Consider the following 17,625-nt stretch of genomic DNA (forward strand, 5'->3'; position numbering starts at 1 on the left):
AATCCTGATTAGCTGGTGAGGATGTTGGCTCTTTCTGGATGTTCTTGAAGAGTGGATTATGTTTTAAAAATAAACAAAGTCATGGGGAGAGTAAGCTTTAGAAAAACACGTTTTCTGATCAATTACTCTTTTCCCAGGAGTCCTATATGATAGATGTAATTTTTCTTGAACTGCAGAATCTAAATACCTTTAGCCTTGTTCTACAGCTTCCTCTCTAATTCCATTCAGAAAACTGCTCTCTCTGAGTGTAATTGGGACCCCTGATGCCACATTGTACTCCAGAGAATTACATCAAGAGCTAAACTTGTGATTTTTACTGTTCTGCATACAGACCGCATTATGCAGCGCTATTGTCAGCCTAGGACAGCAAAACTTGGGGGTTTTGCCAATTATTTCCTTTCTCAGTTAAGACTCTTGAGTGATCTGAGCTCTGCTGAATTAAATAAAAGATTCCTGGTAGTGACTGCAATTCAGTCCATGGAAAACAGTGCATTCCGCCTTTTTCATATGAGCAAAACCTCACAGCTCTGTAGGTCACAGGATTTTGAACATTTACTTCAGGATGCCACTAAAATATTCTTTTTGATTCAGCCATGCCATCAGCAGTTTGTGCTTCATGAGAAAAGTACATCCAATATTTCATGTAATTTGACTGAGAACACCTGGGGAGAGAAGGAAATTTCTTTTATCTGTGTTTTCACCAATGTTAACTGAAATACAGGAAAGGTTAAAGAATCCCTATACAGCAAAAGCAGATATACAGATGCTCCAAGCCCTGAGCCAGGCACAGTCCCAAATCTGTACAGCTGCATTCCTGTGGCTGGGAGCCATCAGCAGGGCCCAGCTGAGAAGAGGATGTGTCTGGTAAAAGCTTGGTTTCCTGATGGCCAGACTGCAGCTGTGCCATGGCCCTCAGGGATGAAATATGGACAGAAAGGCTGCACTGGCTACCCTTGGGTCAGCAGCATGCCCGTCTGGGATTTCCCAACCACCCATGCAGTCTATGGAGGATCTGGCCCAACTTTTGTTGGCAAATTTCGTGCTTTGGAAGGCAGCAGTATGCCCATCTGTGCTCACTGAAAGTCTAGGAAAAATTATTTTAGAAAGTACTCAGCAACTTTACAGGCCCTGAGAGCTGTTGCAACATGCATTTCTGAAATATTCTGTAGATGCCCTGATTAATTACATAAAGCTACAAAAAGCCAGCAATACCAGACATGTGTCAAAGCTTTTAGACATTATACAGTCCAAATAGAAATGTTTAGCACTGCTCATTAGTGGAGTTACCTGATATGAAAAAGGCAGTCCTGGGGTTTCTTCCTCAGTTTGCTCACCTATGATATCTTGCAAAATTGTTGCTTAAGTAAGCAATTAACTCATTGTGTTTCCCAAGATGTGTTTCTAAAATTGAGGGTGTACCTGCAGAACAGTCAACCTCCTCCTGCGGAGAATTGAAACTCTTGAGATTTCAAGTGGCACTGGGCCTCAGTGTTCTGCCTCTTCTTGTTTTTTGTTCCAAGACTTGCATTATGTGAGGATATAACAGCTTTTCAGGGCAGTGAATGACAAGACCATTGTGTTGTGATGGGGTGTGTATGTGTATGTAACCATGGCTACTTCCATTTTTCAGACCATTTTTTTCTTTTACATCACTGCAGTCTACTTTTGGGGTTACATTATTTGGCTTAATATTGTTCATTTCTGAACAGGAGCCTTTGAAATGGAAGTCTTCTGTGATACAGAGTTTTCCACTAACTCCTGTCTTCCTGACTTTGTGAAAAGGGGTTAGAATTGAATTATTTACAACTCGACTGAACCTTTTAACAGTTGATCACTTCTAGGCAAGTCTCCAAGCTCACATCTGCTACTGACACTGAGAGCTGCTGTTCGTGACACCCTTCAGGAAAAGCATCCTTCCTCCAGATAAAGCCCAGCAAAGCCACCTTCACCCCTTTTATCACAGTGTGCAGTGGGAGCAGGTCCTGAGCCAAAGTCTGCCAACATCAGTGAAATCTTTTCATCTACTTCAGTGTTATTGTTCAAGCCCCACAGTAAGTGAGTCTTTCCCACTGTTAAGCAGCAAGCAGGTGGATCTGAGCTGTGGTAATGCAGAAGTACAGGAGTACAGAGCAGTGCTGTGAGGTCTGTCAGTATATTCAGGAGGAATGTCACTTGGGAGACCCTAGCTAAGAGTTAGAATTGGTCTCCTAAAACCTGTTTTTTCTGCCTTAGATGTAAAAGACACTGTCACTTATCTTCACCAAAAAAAACCACGAAAAAAAACACAAAAAAAGAAAAAAGAAAAAAGAAAAAAAATAAAGAATTTAAGCAAAACTAGTCCTTACAACTCAGTCAAGCAGCAAAGCTATCTAACCTCTGACAGAAAAATACTGAAAGCACTAAAGAAAATGGCTAAATGAAAGCCACTGTTTCCTTCAGATCATTTAAATCAGAATGAGACTTCATGTAAACATCAGAGCAAAGCTGTATAAGCCTACAAAAAATCAGCAGAGCTCTTCCAACTGTGAATCTGGCCCCAAAGGCACACTTTGAAACTGATGACTAATTTTTTTCAGGCTGGCTGTTAAGAACAATCCATGACAATGGCTCATGGAAATAGCCAGTTCCAAAGTGTAGAGCTAATGTATTTCCTTCAAAAGAAATGAAGTTAATCAGTTATTGCCATTAGCTGCCCTGCTTAGGCACCGCTTCTCCTGGAATGTGCTGTCAGTGTGGATTCATAAAGCCTACCCTATAAACTGAAGTGCTAAATAGATTGTAGCACCAATTTTCATTCTGCTTTTATAGAGGACTACTTCTTACTTTATTTATACATATGTATGTTTATTGATCCCCCCTTTTGAGTGGACAGATGTCAGTTACCGATAGTTAAAGAAAACAACATTAAAATATTAGACCAGTATGAGGTGATGTAGCTTTTATTGCCTGGCTGTCATACCAGCTTCCTGGTCAGGGAGTTGGAAGGATTTGTTGAAGAATAATAATTCTAAATTTGCCATACTCATGAGTGCAATTAACTGAGAACAGACTTCAGGGAATAAGGAGTCTGCTGCTTCTGGCTAGGAAGTGATTAGTAACTGGCATAAAACTTCACTCTTCGGGTAAATACAAGAGTGAGACATTAAAATGCTAGAGCCATTTAAGCTCTCCTTATCACTACTTATGACTACTGACAACAGGCATGTTTGTGATATGACATGAAGCCAGAATTAACTTTACATTTAGAATTTCTTATTCAGCTCACACTTTATGGAGACAGTATTGCTGTCTGAGTGATTGGTTATCAGTGAAGCTTTTTGCTTTGATGCACTCTTCTCAAGTCATATTTGCTTTTCACACAGTCTGTTTTCTCACAGTTCATCCTACCCTCATTATTATTTTAATCAATGCTCAGAAGAAGTGCAGCGGAAACTGCTAGTTAGTTGAAGCTAACATTCAAACATCCTGACCCTAGAGTCATGGTGAATTTGCTTCTGCTGTCCCTTGAGACCTGCTCTGAGATTTGGTTCTCCAGTTGTACCTCAGGCAGCACAGTAGTCTGGCCCTGATGGGCAATGTCCCAGTGTGGTTGGTATCCCTTGTGCACACACATTCCCAGACCCCACCACATCACAGCCTCAGAGGCTGTTAAAGGCAGCCTGTGAAGCAGCTGTGGGGATGCAGGTGAAGGAGCACTGTGCCTTATCTCATCTATAGACTGCTCTTTGGCAGTGGTGTGGATAGAGCCAAGCAATCTTTTAACTGTAGGTCTGTGTCTCTCTTCCAGAACAATCCTTCATTTCATGCACAATATCAGGCCCAGAATGGTGTAACACTCGATATGCTATTTTATCTAGTTTTTTATTCATGCTGTTGGGGAGCCTTGTTCTAATCCCACTTTCCATACAAATTCATCCCTAAATGTGTTTCTTTCAGTTCTAATCTCCCCTTTTTTTTATTTCTTAGTGAGTATCCCATAATTGGCTCTTCTTGCATTCCATTTTTTTTCCCAAATATCTTTCTCTCCCTCTTTCTCAGAACAAATTTTTGACTTTTCAGGCACTCAAGACTTCCTCCTTCCCAGGGTATTTCTCAGTATTTTTACCACCATAAACTTTTCTTTCATCTTTCTCTTCCACTACAGAAACTCTGTCTAATATTTTTCTCCCAAAGTTATTTTTTTTCCCCATCTGAGGCTGACTAGACTGTATGATCCAAGGGAAGAATAGTAAATGTTGTGATATCAGAGGGTGGATTGTAATATAACTCTTGAGACAGATGTATTTTGTGACCCCACTCTGAGTGGATAGGAAAGTAAACACATATGTGAATAAGCACCAGATTGCTCAGTTTCTTTAAGTACAAGTACAAAATGTTTCTGCCCAGATATATGGAAGAATTGTTGGGAGAAACCATGCCAAAGTTAGTTCATGGCATGATAAATTACCATTTATGAAGATGCAAGGACACTAAGGTAGAAAAGTGTTAAGGCAGGCCTGCTGAACCTGTGATCACCATCTCAAGGTACAGCAGCCTTTTGAACATGGCTCTGTGCTTGCTGGTCCAGTGCAGAAACAGTCACAGGAATCAGAAACACATCACAGTTAACCTTTGCTGGCCCTGAGATAGTGCCAAAGGCTTCCTTGCCACGGACTGAACAACTCAGTGTCTGACTCTGTCCATTCGTGCCACCACACACATATTTTATAACTAGAAAGTAGCCAGGTAGAGCTTGCAGTGCTGAATGGGCAATTCATTTAGAGCATGACTAATCTATAGGTCTGTGCAAAAGCTTTGGAGAGCATAACTCATTCAGAGCCCAGGTGGATTTGGACACTTGCCAGCTGCATAAATAAATATGTCTTTATGATTTATTTAAGAGTGCATTTGCTTCTCAGTCTTTTCCCCTGCCACCCTTCCCAGACACAACAAGTGATTTCCTAAGCTGTCAGGCTAAGCGTTGGTTCTGTCCAGACTACCAACTGCTGCAAAAGGAGACAATATTTACCCAGTTCAGGCTGCTCCTCTACCTCAAAGATGTACAGAAACCTTTCAGGAGGTAGAAATACCCTTTGGTAAACTGTGAGGAGGGGTCAGGTTCTACGCTTTAGTGACACTGGCAGGTCACAAGTCAGTCTGCCATTCCCACCAGAGCATGGCCAAGGTGAGGGCAGGACAGCAGGGACAAGGTGACCAGACAAGAAATTGTAGAGCAAGGCCATTGTGGCAGGTTTTCCTCTCATGAAAGGTGGTGGAAGCTTAAGGGGAAAAGGCTTCTGCAGAAAACAGCCTCATGAGAATTGGGCTCACAGCGTGAGAGCCACCACCTGTACAAACCACTCCTGCAATGTTTGTCAGTAGACTACCTAAGCTCAAGATATTCCTCAGTGGCAACCATCTTTTTGTTTCATAATTCATCAACTATTTAACTATTTTTGGTGTACTGCAGTTTGTTTAAAAAACATCAATTTCAGAACACTACTACATGTAATAAATATCAGCTTGTGTAGTTGAATTTGCCCTTTTCATACGTTCCCCTTAGCTTTGGAGAGCTAAATTAAATATAGAAATACGACAGTTCTTTCCCTAGAAATCAACAGCCTGCATTATTTTCAATCAATTCATTCCATTGCTCTCTTATTGATAGAATCCAATTTTTTTTCTAATATTTCCTGTTTTTTAAGGGAAAAGTCCAGGGAAGATTAAAAATTATTGAAATTCCAGTGAAATGAATAGAGCCATACCACATGTGACCCATGTAGCCTCTTTAGGGTGGTAAGATTGTACCTGAGTGATATTTATGGGGTAAAATCTCCTCCATCTAAGATCGCTGTTCTGTCCTCTAACTTGAGTTAGGTACCAAAGTAATTTCTTTTGAAAACAAACCTAAACGAGCAGATTTTTATCCCATTAACTTGATTAGCACCTCTACTTGAAGAGGAGTCATAGGATCAGGTCCTTGCTTAGTCTGATTTAGAGAATGGCTTTCACCCCAGATGTCTCATTTTCCTTTGATCACTCTCTCACTCTGCTGCCTTTGTCTCCATTATTCCAGGACAGGCCTCACTTATTCTACATTGCAAATGCAAAACTCAAAAATGGTGGAAACAATTGCACTCTGTCTGAGGCTGGGCTTTCTACTGTGTACCTCTCATTGGTTTGTGTAAATGTTTCCCTTTTCCACAGATGCTCTGCTGAGGGTGTAAAGAGGGAGCAGTGTGTTTCATTTAGGGCTATTAATTACACTGCATCCAAGTACTGAATTTTGAAAATAAGGTCTTTGTGAATCTTTGACTCTTTAACAGGCTCAGGGAACAAAGATATTAAGTTCAGGCTTCATATTACTGGAAAACATGCAATTAGCACTGATTTTGGTCTAAGTACACAAATGCCAATAAAACCCCCCACCTGTAGCTCAATGAGGATCTTCTTCTGCCCTCACAAAAAAATTCAATTAAGCTCTCCTTTCCTTTCAGACAGAGAGCTCTGAAGCATTTTGATAGCAGTGTTTGAAAAAGATTAAACTTACCTTCTGCTGAAGATCTGAAACATGGTTTCAAAAAAAGCAAATAAATTCTACCACTGCATGCAAATATTCTATTTAGAAGAAGATAATAGCTATGGTTACAGTAAGCAAATAATGTCTTCCTAAGTTTTTAAATGAGAAACTTTTTCTGCCAAGCACCTATATTCATTTTTCATGTCTCCTCTCATTTGTTTTGACCACCAGCCATTTTCTAAGTATGACACAACATGTGCAAAGCAGCACCAAATTATGGTTTTGATATCAAATCCTAGTTCATGTGACCAAACTTAAAGACCAAACACATATAAGAGTTTTCCAGTTAATCATTTACTGTAAAGGAAACACATAATTTCCTTCATGCCAGTCTGTATATGAATGTCAGATTATTTTGAAAAAGTGCTTTTCAGCTTCTGACATGCAGATTGTCAGGTCTAAGGACTATTTCTAAATACTATATCTAGAAAATAAGAAACAGACCTATTATTATTAAACTTATGTTATCTATTTAGCAGCCTATTTGTTTATTATAATATTCTTGGAAATGTATGTAATTTTTTTTGGAAGGCCAGCAGCCAGTCACTTGATCCATGTGCACTGCTAAATCTAAGAGACCTTATGCTGATTTGCACAGAAGCTCTGAGAAACACAAACCAGACATTTTGACTGTTTGTACACATACAGAAGGTAGTGTCAGGAAACAGCCATAGGCACTGGATCACAATTATCTCTGCTATTAAATTTTAGTTATTCCTGGAACACACTTGGGCCCAGGCCAGCTTGCATTTTCCTCTACAGTTCCTGAGCACATTTTGAGAGTTACTAAAAGGAAAAGATCACATTGTTTCTGTCTTGGAAAAAAAGTATTTATTAATATGGGTATGAGTGGATTCAAGTTAGCCAGTTTCAGTGACAGAGAATGTTCCTACTACACTGAAAGTCAAACACAGGTAGTCTTTTTGTAGTTATCTTACTTTGCTCCAATTTGAGTAAAGTATCCAGTTCCCATCCTCTCTTATTTATGAGTGTTTGTGTGTATGATTGAACACCTTTCTGGTTTTTGCCCTGAGGTGGCTCTCTCCAAATAGCAGCAAAGATTACAGTTAGGAAAGAGATGTAAATGTCATAGATGTTTTTAAGTTTCTACCTCCTTCAGCAAAAAGATCTTGCTGGCCTGGGTCAAATCTGAAATTTATATTGTATATGTTATTTTGGTCCAGATTTTTCTTCTGAGGACACTCAGATTTCCTATTCTTTCTGAACTGAGTCATAAATAAATTTCAATTTATAAGCAGACATTCTTACAGTGCTTGCATGTTGTCTATCTTCAGTATTCATGCAATTTGTGCTCAGGTCTTAAAGATACCTGTACATTACCCCTCACTTCTGAGCTGTTTTGCCTTTGCAAAACATCAAGGAAACACCAGCTTGTGTCCCCAATAAATAATGCAATCCCTATTTGAAAGATGTCACACGTTGCTACATTTAGTTAGGAAGACAAACCATCTTTTAAAATACTTCTAATATAAAAATCAGTTTGAAAATAGCATACCAAATTTTGATAATCAAGGCTGTAAATCATAATTTGAAAAATTGCAATGGCAAGAAATTGTGGTTCCTGAAAGGCCACACAGGGAGCAAAGTGGGAGCAGGAGTAGACTTTTGAGCAGGGAGAAGAGGGAAAGAAAGGGTAGAGGAAGGGAGTTCTTTGTCCTGCATAACAGGATAGCTGCTTCTCCTAAGGTTTGTCACAGCACATGTTGCAGCTGAGACAGCCATGATAGAGTAGCCCCATAAAATTCCAGAAGGCTTTAAGCATTCACCCATACAGAGTAACATCACACCTCATCAGAAGGTTTCAAACAACAGCCGACACAAAACAACACATTTCAGAAGGCTACAGGCATCTGCCCTTCTTGTTCTCTAGTCCAGCCTTTTATCCCCTCATGTCCATGCATTGCACCTGTGTGCCCTCTGCTCCCTTTGGGGTTGGTCAGTGCCCCTGGGCACTCCAGGCTCATTGCTGTCACTGCTGCTCCCCTGCTGCTCACAGCTGTGCCCACTGGGGTTGAGGTTCCACTGCAGCCCCACTCCCAGTTACAAACTGTGTGCCTACAAAGGTTGTCTGTCAAGACTGCAGCTTGCACAAAGGTCTCCTGCTATTTCCCTTCCTCACTTCAAGCTACAGACATGCATAATGATCAACTTAACAAGGAATAAATAAGACTGTTTCCTTTCATATTTTTCATGGGGTTTTCTCAAAGATTGACATGTGTTATATTACATATGTTTAGCAGTTAGCAAGAGGTAGCTGAAATGCAAATATGTTCATGCCCAAACCAAAACATAATAGAGGGCAGTTTGTGTGACTTAAGTAGTTATAATCTATGCCACAGAAAGGAGAGACATTAAATATCATTTAAATAAGATAAAATTAGTGTAATGAGTTAATAAAATTAATTTGGTGTGAAATTCAGTCTGTGTAAAGGACCTAAAATAAATCTCTGTTAGTGGTGTACAAGCAGTACATGGGACTTCTGCAGACAGCAACCTTCATGCCTTGGCAGAAGTCAAAGTACTTCATAAAGGTCAGTATAATTCATTTTTATTTATGTTACAAAAGATTATAAAGAGTGCTGAAATATATGAAGACATTGTCCTGAGAGGTCCAACCAAGGAAACAACACCCTGTGCTATCAAGAGTAAACTATCAGTAAACAGTGAATCTAGGGCTTAAAACATATCAGTACAAACTGAACTATAGAATTCCATACATAGGAAATGTGTAAAAACAAATAATAAAACCACAAATAAAGCACTTTTTTTTTTTCTAAAAATGTTTACAGTTTATACTTCACCTGTTTTTCTCAAAGAGAGTTTCCTCTGCAGTGTTATAAACCTGTGATACATTTTATATTTTTAATTCTGGAGGGATGAAAAATAATTATAAGATGTATACATGCAGAATAGCAGGTGTAGTGATTCTGAAAATACTACTTCTTTTCTTTTTTTTAGCCTGAAAGCACAATATGTAGGTCCACAGGAAATAAACTCCAGGTGTACTTGCAGGCCATTCTTAGCAATTTGATTTTTTGATCAGGTTCTCTGGGAAAACACAGTCTTCTTCTAAACAGCTAATTGCACACCTAGAAAAATGTGGAGCTCTTTAGATCCGTTTTTCCTGTTTAAATAGTTGCACAGTGTTTCTGAAAGAAACATCTCAGCTTTGTTTGTGTTCTGGAAATTTCCATTCCACAAACTCCTCCCTAAGAATTGGTAAACCAGATCTTCCTTTGCATAGTAGTTTCTTTAATATATGTGTTATTACAAATTCTAAACACAGTTCTTTTTCTAGACTAGTGGACAAACATAATTATTGACTGCAAAAGGAGATTCAGATACATTGTGCGATATAGCTGTTTTCCAGAGTAGTGACTTCAGGTAAACCAAAATTTTAATGTGTAGATATAAGTTTTCCTACCTGGAAGAGTAACTCAGTATCTTCTGTTCATATTGGAAAAAGATAATAAACTATAAATTCCTCTGAGGTGATTTTTTTCTTTTGCTGAAGTACACCAGACACTTGGTTAATTTTTTGTAGCAAATTAATTTAATCTAGAGAAGAGAAGAGACTCCTGTGTTTTGGTTATGTCAGCATATATCAAATAATTACTGCATTTCTCCTGTCCTGCTATGCAAAGAATTTTGTGTGGAAAATCCCTGCTATGTGCCACAATGATAACAGTAGAATCTTTGCATTACTAGAATAGGTTTGTCAGTCTCAGGACATGAAGCAAAAAGAATATTTTGAATACAATCTCATTTTAAAGTATAAAAGTTGGAAATACAGATAAGCTTAGGAAGAATGAGTCCTTCTTCAGGACTTCATGCTTATACAGATGATATATTAAGAAGTGAACTATCAAGAAATAGTGCATGTTATTCCACTTCCATTAGAAAAGCTTTTTGTGTCTTACCAGAGTGAACACAATATGTGATGATTGGTAACAAAGTACTCTGTCATAAATTGTTATTATTAATTATTTCTATGGTGCCATAGGTGTGTATAGCATTGTACAGACAAATAAAATCTGACAGATCCTAACCTCAAGGAGCATGCAGTCTAAATTGCACATAACACAGTAAGGGATGGCAATAAACAAAGACAGCAGGTGGGGGAATGCAGAAGGCAAAACTTCCACAACAGTGAGACATGCATTTCATAAGATACATATCTTGTTTGTTCCTATTTCTTCTTTGCTGTCATTTAAAATGAGTGCATAGACACACGAAAATGTGTGAACAGTGTCTGGAATGGCAGCATATTGAAACCATTTGTGTTTGAGTTGAAGAATTCTGGAAGGAGAGATAAGGGATGGTCTTTGTGGTAACAAAGGGCAGACAATTTCTGCCCTGGATGACCTGATCTCTCAGTGCAGTGGGGAGTTGTGTTCTTTTTGAGATCATGTGTTTGCAACACCTCCTACACCTTTGTGTCACATGCTTGGGAATTGCTTTGGTGCTCAGGGACAGGAAGAGACCATCTGAACTCAAGAACAATCAAGAAGAAAGTCTATCATTGGTGCAAAGAGTCTGCAGGTTTCAATAAGGAACTCCTGACTAAACTGAAACAAAAAAAAGGAATCATACAAAGGTGGCAATAGGATCAGAGCAGTCAGAAGGAAGACAGAGACACTGTCTGAGCATGCAGGAATGGAGGTAGGAGAGGCAAAGCCCACCTGGAGCTGAATCTTGGCAAGAGTTGTTGCAGACACGATCCAGGTACACTGGCAGGAAAAGGAAGGCAGGAAAATAGAGGCTTTCTGTGAGTGGGCATGGGTCCTCAGGAGAGAGGTCATGCAAAATGATGAGGTCCTCACTGTTCTCCTTTACCTCAGCACTGGTGAAGCCACACTGGAAGTCCAGCCTCCAGTTCTGGATTCCTCAGTACAAAAGAGATGTGGACATATAAGAGTGTCCAACAAAGGGACACAAAAATGTTGAAGGGACTGGAGCATCTTTCTCAAGAGGATAGGCTGAGAGGGCTGGAACTGGCCAGCCTGGAGAAGAAAAGGCTCAGAGGAAATCTGGTCAATGTATATAAATACCTGAAGAGAGAGAGCAAAGATGATGAAGCCAGGGTCTTCTCAGCTTGTGCTCAGTGACAGAACAAAAGGCAATGGGCGCAAACTTAAACACAGGAGATTCTGTCTGAACATTAGGAGAATATTTTTGTTTTGTGTGGGTAACTGAGTACTGGCACAGTGATGTCCATCCCTGGGCATACTAAAAACCTGACTGAACAGTGCCCTGAGTATCCTGCCCCAGCTGATCCTGCCCAGAGCAGAGCACTAAACTGGGGTCTCCTGGCTTCAGCCCCTCTGTGCTACACCAGGCAATTACAATGTAGGTAAAATCAGAGAATTTTGTTTCACACCACTTTCAGATAGACTCACCTGTGACAAGAAAAAAAAAACCAGCATAAGTATGATTTCTGTTGTAATTATCCATAGAGATAAGATACTCTACTATTTGCATAATTAATTTTATGTAAAGATGCATCAAAGGCAATTTAGTGTGAAACATTTTATTAGGTTCTGTCAATAGCAATGAAGAGAGTTTTATTTCATTTCACTGTAGTTCAAAAATACTCCTAAGGGTGCTGTTTCTAATTTCCTGTTTGGGAAACCAATTGTGCTATTAGCAAAACAAAATCCTCTATTGTTTTTAGCAGCAATAGTCAGGTTTTATAATGCTTATGTCTTGGGAGATCTATGCAGACATTGAAATGGAGGAGATAAGTCAAGTGACATATAAATCTTCAGAATTAAATCCTGAAAACATGTTTAATGTGATGTTTGCTGTGACATATGGTTTACTGGTGTTTCTAACCTTGTGACACCCTTTTAGTTACACTCATAATTAATTTGATTTCAACCATATTGCTAGCAGAATTTTTTTTAGAAACTATCCAATGAAAATGGTGTTTTATTGTAAAATACAACAGCTCTTTTATCAGCATAGATACTGAAATAATATAAATGTAATTATTTTTCAAAATTAAATGCTAAGGTTGAGAGAGAACGACTAAGACATTCTCAGTGTTGGTATAATTGCCTAGACCACAAAAAAAAATTGAATTGAACCCAATATTTCATCAAAGTGGAAAATTGTTTCTTCTGTGTATTTTCTACTCTGTAGATTAAATGAGTGCACTAAAATAACGCATTAACATTTGCATACAAGGTAAACAGGATATATATTATATGTATGATGTAGCCAATTTAACAGTGCAGCACACATATACTAGATATCTATCTGATTAGATATTTAAATAATGTTTGTTTTTATTTCTAGTGCAGTTCTTGAGAGCTAAGTGCACTCAACTGAAGTTTATTTGCTGCTTGAGTCTCTCTGAACTGAATAATTTCTTAGAGAGTGCCTATGAGTTACCCATGCAAAAAGAAAACATTAGTCAATGTCAAAAAAATATTACATGGTAGAATGTTATTTGTCTAAAGAATACGGTGGTGTTTATTCTGGGTGTTTTGTTTGTCTTTAGCTTGCATTTTGTGTTTATTAGGAGATTTTGTCCTTATGACTGTTTTCCTTTAGAATCAGTTCAGATAAGAATTTTCTCAGATCATTATGGAAGCTACTGATTAAGTTCTATATAACTACATTCATAAAAATGTCTTATTGTACAGTGTCTCTTGAGTATCTTCTAAAAGTTGCTGAATTTTTATTGACCTCATGATTATCCATGTGTATACTTGTGTATACTTTTGATTTTTTCATACTAGCTTTAGAAAGTGCTCTTTTAAGGGGAGAGGAAATATACAGTAATATTTTTCTTTCTCCCTTTTGCTTCCTTTGTTTTGTTCTTCCATTCTTACTTTTTAGAACAGTGATAAAGCACCTAATTAAGCATAAATATATGCCAGGATCCTGTGGAATCCATTAACGGTGTGGGTCTGAGTGCTTGTCTAAAGCACAATTAATGTAAAACAGATTAAAAAACTCCACCCAAATCTGATCCTACAAAAGATACCCCACAAAATTATTGATAAATTATAAATATTTGCATCCTTTAAATGCACATACTACCAATGAATGATGAATTTGATGCTCATAGCTGTCTAAGAGATCTGAACTTGTTGTACTGAATCATCTCAGACATTAATCTTACATATAAGGGCTCTATTTTGCCCAAGTACTAATATAAAATCACTAAAATTACGTAATATTTTACACAAAAATTCTGCCCCTTTTTGTCTTCTGCTTCTTGCATTGTTAATGTTTCTCATTTGGGAACAAATTTTATAAAGGAAAAGTTGCTTGAAAAAAAAGTTTCTGCTTTGTGTTTCTGAAGACTTATGAGATTGAATCATGAAAGGCATGACTGGGAGAAGTGAAAATGTTTTGTCCTACTTTCAGTTTTATTATGAGTATGTTGCATACCTTGTGTAATAAAAAAAAAAAATTGTGTCTGTGTTCCTATCACATTGATTAGGACTTTCGCAGGAACCATCTGTTTTATCACAATCCTTAGCCACCAGGAAGAAAAAACCTAGAGAATAAAGGAACTAAAAAAAGATGTCAGAAATATTCCCAGTCTACACTGCTAAACAAAGATTAAGAAACACTCTCTCATGGGACTTGCAGTGTTCAAAGCTCTAATTTGACAGATGTGGAAGATTCCTAATGACAGCAGATTAAAACAGTTTCAAGGGGGTGATGACAAGCCTAAAGACCAAAGAAAAGAGACAGGGTAAGAAGCAACAGTCTTAGGATAAGTATCTTATGGCAGGACCCTGAGGATGCTAATCGAGAAAGTCTAAAGAGATGTTCAGCTGATAGATGTTGAAGGGCTTTGCCTGTTGGGAAAACTCAACAAAACAATCAAAATTATCCTTTCTGTTTCATATTCCAAAGTTGGAGCTCACAGATCTAAGTTCCAGTCTCGCTCTCCAAACTTTCACATTATTTTTTTGCTTCACAGTCACATGAGTAAAATAACATAGAAGAAAAAGTGGTAGAAATAGGAGTAATTGAGCAAAAGAGATGTGATCTCTCTCAGCTCATTTAGAAAAATGAATTATTTTAATTGCGAGCCTGACACATCTTTATAGAGTGCATGAAAATATAGGCCTGGGGATTTTTTTTAAGGTTTGCCTACAGAGATTCATTCAAATCATTGATGAACAGCCCGCTGAAGCTCTAATTGAAACATTTAATTTAGTACTCCATAAAAATACCTCGAAATACATTTTATCACAGCACCAGCAAATATTAAGTGTTACTTATTACAAGGAGGGAAAATGATTCTGTGAAAAATTGATTTTTGCTTCAGAGGTGCCAGAAGGAAGCTAATTAACAAAATGCACACTGCATACATGAAGTAAATCAGTTTTGATTATACAGTGAGATTTTCGGAGTGAAAGGACAGTGCATTTTGTCATTGTTTTATAATTCTCTTTTAAGCAGCATATGTAACTATCTACATGTACATAATATTGTGCACTCTTTACATAGCAGATATTCATTTATAACTCAAACAAAGGAATCAAGGACAACTGTACCATAAATCAAGGACACATTGAAGAAAACTGAAGGTATATAAAATATCAATTTCTTTCTTGTTTCTTTTCTCTTTGTATGTATGTAATAAAAAATGGCTTTTGAAGAAATTCTCGGTTATGTCTGACATTTCTCGTGATGAATGCTAGTGTTCACTAGGGCATACTAATAGGGAAAACAAGGAACAATTGAATGTCTTGAAGTAAAATGAGGGTCATTTTAAAGATATGCATAGAGGAGTCTTATATGCTAATAAATGCAGCCTGTGTAACTCAAAGTTTATAAGAAGATGAAGAGCCACATGTCTCTGAAAGACTGTGAAGAAGTTAAATCCTTCTCCTGCATGAAAATCTCTGTCTACTTTTCCTTTCCCCTAATATTACAACAAAAAATCTAGTATTGTTCATTCTCAAACTTCTCTGCAGTTTGCTATGAGCCCAAGAGAGAAATTTAAACAAGACTTTAGTTCTGCAAGTCTGGGGGAGTGCGGGGCTCTGCAAGCACTTCATGAAGGGGGTACATTGCAAAGTCACCATTAAAGTGCCAAGGTGATCTCCTGGAGATGGCCTAGGGACAATGAGCCCACCTCCATCAGCAACTTACTACACCAAAACCTTTTTTGGCTTCATTGTCCTGTGAAGTGGCGGTGGTTCAGTTATTCTTGGGGAGAATATGTTCTCATTCTTTTTTCGTTACAACAAATTATTTATATTCCTTTAAACAGGTAATTAATGACTTTGAGGTATTTTCATTCTGCTGTTACACCTATGAAGATTTACTTAATCAAGTGTGAAATTCCTGTGAATTTTAATGAATTAAAATAGTAATGTTTGACCAATTGATGAGTCATTACTAATGAAAAACAAGAAAGAAACTTTATCCCAAATTGCTTGCTAAAACTTATCAGCTTAAGCAGAAGGAAGCTGCAATTGCATATTTTATCAGTATTTCAAAACTGCTTGGGTTAAAATAAGCCTGCTAAAAGTAACAAAAGAAGAAAATCCATTCCAAATTGGAAATAACAAGTGAAATGTCAAAGTCCCAGAAAAATTTGACGTAGGATCTTAGAATTGGTTTAATATAAATCGTTTAATATAAATTGTTACATATATTTATATGGTCAGGAATACACCTGAGACGTCAAAACTCATAATCTTGCTATTACTCTGATTATATTTATCTCAGATTTTCTGGTGAGAGCATTGTTTATTCTCTGCTCTAATATAAGAAACAAAAATTAAACAGAAAGAGCTGATTATGATCAAAAGACAATTAATTTATGCATGAAAGACTAAAGCTTTAGAATGGCAGTTTTTCTGTTATTTTTCAATAGTTTATTTTAGACAAAACCAAAGATGTGAACCTTAATATGCAAATTACTGGAACAGGTATAGAAGTATATTAGTTTAGTAAAGATGTTCTGTGGGCAGCAGAATCACGGAAGCATAGATAGATAGATAGATAGATAGATAGATAGATAGATAGACAGATAGATAGATATTGTTAAATAGGGTCAAGACAAAAGAAAATCTGAGGTTTACATCTTATATTAAATACAAAACTGACGTATGTTACACTGTTGTAAGCAATCTAGTCTATCTCCTGAAATTCAAATGGTAAGAGACACCAGCAGCACCACAATAGCACAAGGCAGGACAAGAAGTAGAAATTGTCAGACATCTAAAATCAGAGGGATGGGGCTACTTTTAACAAAATAAAGGATAATTTAGTCTTAGAGAAGATTCAGAAAGGAAGAAAAGTAGAACTACAGCCTGCCCTGGTCAGATCAAACCCTCACCCTGCTCATATCATACCATCCATTTTTGTGCTCAGCTCATGTCAAGATAATAAATCAAGATAAAAGCATGAGTTTTAAGACTGCCTTTTAGATGTTCTTTCACTTTTTTAGGATTCTAGTATGAAAAATCATCTCTTTATAATAATGAAAATCTTTTATTGTACTCTAGAATTATAGTATTCCTAAAATGAATGTAAATCAAAATTATGGAAATTATCTACTGCAAATTGAAATATTAATAATTATTTTTCCAGTTGATGTCAAGATCCTATAGTGATTCTATTTTTATAGAGAAATATTTACTTTTAAACAATCATAACAATTTAAATTTCTTAGTAAAATAATAAGCAATGTTAAATGATTTCAGCTTTTTATTTTAAGTTCAGTAACAAAATTACATGCAGAGGATGATACACAGGACCATAGACCATAGCTAGTAAAAATATATGCCTCAGTAACTCAATATAGCATCTCTGAAACAATAAATTAAGATTTCTTAAATGTTTCTTGAAAGAGGAAATCTCATGGTAGTATTCAAATATTAAATGAGAGAATCACAGAATCATTTAGGTTGGAAAAAGTCCTTAGAGATCATCTAGTCCAACCATTAACCTTACACTTCCATATCCACCACTAAACCTTGTCCCTCAGTGCTGCATCTACACAACTTTTAAACATCTCCAGGGATGGCGGCTCAGCCACTTCCCAGGGAAGACTGCAGCAG

At 37.4% G+C, this 17,625-nt stretch overlaps 1 protein-coding gene and 1 long non-coding RNA gene across 3 annotated transcripts in view; one reads left to right on the top strand and one right to left on the bottom strand.

Annotated features, from left to right (window-relative positions):
• ZNF804B (zinc finger protein 804B) overlaps positions 1-17,625 on the top strand; it is a 225,169-nt gene that overhangs the window by 129,738 nt on the left and 77,806 nt on the right. The gene's annotated exons all lie outside the window — the stretch shown is intronic.
• On the bottom strand, positions 362-8,415 carry LOC135294320 (uncharacterized). Its single transcript, XR_010356441.1, has 2 exons — positions 8,368-8,415; positions 362-662 (listed from the first exon to the last, which is right to left on the bottom strand). It is a non-coding gene; the product is annotated as an uncharacterized LOC135294320 (long non-coding RNA).

The sequence above is a fragment of the Passer domesticus genome, chromosome 1, assembly GCF_036417665.1.
Source record: "Passer domesticus isolate bPasDom1 chromosome 1, bPasDom1.hap1, whole genome shotgun sequence".
NCBI classification, from domain to species: domain Eukaryota; kingdom Metazoa; phylum Chordata; class Aves; order Passeriformes; family Passeridae; genus Passer; species Passer domesticus.